Source organism: Octopus bimaculoides, chromosome 4 (genome assembly GCF_001194135.2).
Source record: "Octopus bimaculoides isolate UCB-OBI-ISO-001 chromosome 4, ASM119413v2, whole genome shotgun sequence".
Classification (NCBI taxonomy): Eukaryota; Metazoa; Mollusca; class Cephalopoda; order Octopoda; family Octopodidae; genus Octopus; species Octopus bimaculoides.
The window spans coordinates 21,140,393-21,144,549 of NC_068984.1; the positions used below are offsets into that span (position 1 = coordinate 21,140,393).

General features: G+C 38.3%; 1 long non-coding RNA gene across 2 annotated transcripts in view; it reads left to right on the forward strand.

Moving 5' to 3' along the window:
- The window catches only part of LOC106876310 (uncharacterized), a 129,914-nt gene that overhangs the window by 78,279 nt on the left and 47,478 nt on the right, over positions 1 to 4,157 (forward strand). Inside the window, exon 5 of one of the 2 annotated variants that reach the window (XR_001410228.2) lies at positions 138 to 1,963. The exons of the other annotated variant lie outside the window; for it this stretch is intronic. This is a non-coding gene — a long non-coding RNA (uncharacterized LOC106876310). Of the gene's footprint in view, positions 1 to 137; positions 1,964 to 4,157 lie in introns of those variants that run through there. 2 annotated transcript variants of the gene reach the window in all.

Consider the following 4,157-nt stretch of genomic DNA (forward strand, 5'->3'; position numbering starts at 1 on the left):
GATAGATCGATACATAAATAGATGCACATATAAACACACACACACACACACACACACACACACAAATTCTGAACTTAATGATGCATCATTACTTCCGATTTGAAGATATTTCATGCTACACACTACTTTTCGAGCAGATATACATATAACCAGAGTTGGAGTAGAAACACTGTAAATCAACAAGGTTTATACATGACAATGTTTCGGGGAAACTTTTGAGTGATGCGAATATCGACAGTCTTTTTGTGCTTGACACCGTTTCATCACGTCGCATTTTGAAAGCTATGCTTCTGCAATCCGAAGATTAAAACCCAGCTAAAAATATCTATTGAACGAAGGAGGCGTTGAACCCTTCCGACCTCCAAAACGTGATTAAAACATTGCATCTCATACCAGCGGAGGTCATTACATATGTGAGTGGCTGCTTCCAAATATGTTATCAAGATAATACCTTCTTTAATTGGGCTGACATTGCTGCTAAACAATATCCAGCGCCACCCGTATGATGGACTGTCCGGGGGCAAATGGAAAAACAAATAAATTAACAAATGTTTCTAGCCACTAAATGAAAGAACAACACTCCTAGCGTTGTTTTCTGGACAAATAAAAAAAAAACAAAAAAAAAAACAACGGCTGTTGTAAAGATCAGCTTCTTAACGAATGTGAACCAGTGAAAACATTTCTTGACAAGTTTTTTGAAACTTACAACTTATTTATCCAAATTATTAGTTTACAAATGTACTCATAAGTGATAGTTAGAAGAAGCTGGATTTTACAGCTTTTCCATACAGAAGGAGAGAGAAGAGAGAGTTAATATGATACATGCTCTGAAAATCCAGTCTGTAATTAAAACAACGCAACGATATAGATTCTTCTTGTTAATATCTAAATTCTAAATAATGGAACTTTGCATATTCTAGGATAAAAAATTCTTAGAGGAAGAATTCATATAATTAAAAAAAAAAAAAAGAGGATATAAATATTAATGTACCTCATGTTGATGCTGACTTCACAGTTGGAGATTTTGTGTAGTTCATGTTTATTATTAACTTTATTGTTTAGAAGAGTGAAAACTGATGAAACTTCTGGTCAATAAATTTATGACCATGGCAATACTTCTGCGATGCTAACTCAAAGAAACTACACAAAACGAATGCAAGAAATATCTCCGCAGATGTTCAAGTATTCTTAGACATTACATTAGTCCATTTTAAATAACGTTTTTGAAATTCATTTTTCTCAATCACTGATGATTTCTTCAACAATGTTTTTTTTTCTCCTAAACACATGATTTACTGAATGGGTGACCAAATCCCTCACATTACTATACATGTTCTGTCTTCAGTTTGTCACTGAAGTGCAGGCCTACCTGATTGTCAAACGTGTGACGTGTAGTAGAAACAATGCCAAAGTAGACATTAGAACTTGGCGTAACTCTTTGGCTCAGCTGTTCATTTCGGACCGTCTAACCCATGCCAGCATGAAAAAAAGGGACATTAATGGATGATGCTAATGCTGCTGCTGATGAGGATCTCTCTCTCTCTCTCTCTCTCTCTCTCTCTCTCTCTCTTATGTATATATATATACGTATATGGTTCAAATGTGCAGTAAACAAAAGACAAAGAGAGATGAGAGAACAACAAGCTGATGTATTAGTTTGATACTCGGTAAATATGGAAAAGATTTTGACGTTTCGAACCTACGCCCAACGGCAAAGAGGAATGAGAAGGAAAAAATAGAGAGAAAAAGAGAAAAAAAAAAAAAGAAACGGAGAGAGAAAAAATGTGTTGGGATTAATGGTTCCACATGTTGTAATCACCACTGTACAGAACAGATGCACGAGACACTGTAATCTTGTCAGGAAATTAAACACTCAGGGAACATTGCACAGAACCTCTCAGTCTACTGGGGCAAAAGCCTTTTTATAGATTCACAAACATAATAAAGAGTTATTGATGTTGTTCTTCGCATTTCTTCTGAATCTGCCTTGCAACGAAGATCATGTCTACTTAGTCTGTATTGTATCCCTAGAAATTGTGCATATCTCCATACTTCTCAATTACTTCTTGGAATGTTTGACGAAGGATTATTCACAGATGCTCTGTGTGCCTTGTGCATGCCACTTAGAATTTTCCGGGATTCTTATGGAACCAGGTTAGGTGTTTATCCGTTTTGTATCCGACGGTTTTGACTGCAACATCATAAAAAATGGAACTTAAAATGGTCCCTTTGTTATGTATGCAAGCTTCCAAAGAGTAGGGAATACCTCTGAAACTGGAGAGTGATGAAAATTCTTACAAATATCAAGATTGTAGAGATTGCAGCAGGTGAATTTCATAATGTCTAATATTCTTGGGCTATGTAAGGGGAGCTCTTGCGATGTGACTTTTACCAATATCATATGATCTATCGAACACTCTACTCCCCCCCCCCCAATTGCACAGGGGGACAAAGCAATTTTTACTCTGAAATCGTGTTCTACACACAGAGAGAAGTTTGATTGCATTGCAGTTAGTTTTTCCGACAGTGGTTTCCGGTTTTTTTAATTCTTCCTTAATCTTGCATTGAAATCACTCATTTTAATTATTACCTGATCAAACCTCTAAAGGAAGCAAGCAGTCTTTATCCTGATTATCAGATGACAAAATTAGTGCCTAGGATATCTGAAACGTAAGGTAGCGGCTCTCTACAAGGGAAATACGGACTGACATCAGCTACTTTAAAGTCATTCGATGTGTCAGACAGTTTAAACAGCAGACTGTTTCTCACAGCGATGTTATATCGGTGATGTACACTCTCGGGTAATTGCTCCAGAAGTTATAACCCTCTTTAACCTTATTAAGCGACCCCTCTCCGACTAGCTTGGTCCTACCGATGCAGCAATATCTGTAGCGCTTTACTTCACTAACTTGCAGAGCCATTCGACATTCGAGTCGACTCGTCGAGTTGTCAGCATCAGGCAGTCTCCGTGTATTTCACGTGACAAGCCCTACTAGTATATTATCGTATATTTTTCTTTTTACAACCGCTTTACTGAACGTCGTGACAAACGCGGTTTCGTATCCAGGAATTAAACTGGGTGAACAATTTTTAAGCAATCTTTTTTGTGTCTTATTCTGGTTGAGATGAGCAGCGCAGCCACTAGATAGGGTTGCTCAAAAACAGGGTTTAGACAAGGGAAAACTGCTACTCATTGCTAACAGTCAATGACTGGTATTCTGATCTCTGACTCGTAGAATTCTAATTCGATTCTTCCAATATATTCAGATCTGCTCCTGTTACCAGACTCTCCATCATCACCAACGTCGTTAGGGATCCAAGATCCATGATCCACATTTCAAATTGAGACACTTGTGCAATGAAGCTTTATAGTGATGCTGGGTGTGTTCATTTCTCAAAACACCTGTTGTCTCTGTGAGAAGACAGATGCGGTGGAAAAAACACCCCCAAGAGGAACGATATCTCCTCCCAGTTATTAGAAACTGTTGCAAACCTATCCGTCTTAAAGCTGACTGCCACAGCTAGCTTTATTCTCGGGATGTACTCACCTGGCCTTTTTCTTCCTTGGCTAAATGACAAGGTTGTGGGGTACATTGATCTTAGGATATATTCACTAGAGAATGCCTGCATACTATATCTGGGTAATTCACTACTGAATCATGTTCCCTCAACAAGTTAGCCGTAAAGCCATAGTCATCGTATGTGTCGACAGAGAGGACTGAGAGAATGTTGGTGAAAGAGAGGCGGGTGTGTACTGGTAGGGAAGACTCACTTTAGGTTGCTTCTCGCTTCACCAAATGGGCTAATCATCTGCAGCGAGCTGTAAGCGAGAGGGTTGCAAGCACTACTGCACAAGATGCATTACATCATCCTCTGTGTGTGTATGTGTTTTGTGTGTGTGTGTGTGTGAATGGAGGATTTCTCAGCTGTTTAATAGCGTGAAATAGTTGGGGGTCAATCTATCTACCTGTGTGTCTGTCTGTCTATTTGTCTGTCTGTCAGTCCGTCTATCTGTCTGTATGTCTATCTCTCTCTATATATGTGTGTGTGTGTGTGTGTGTGTCTGTGTGTGTGTGTGTTTGTGTACATCCGTGTACGTGTAAATATGAATGGATCATCAAGTATATATATATATATATATATATATATATATATAT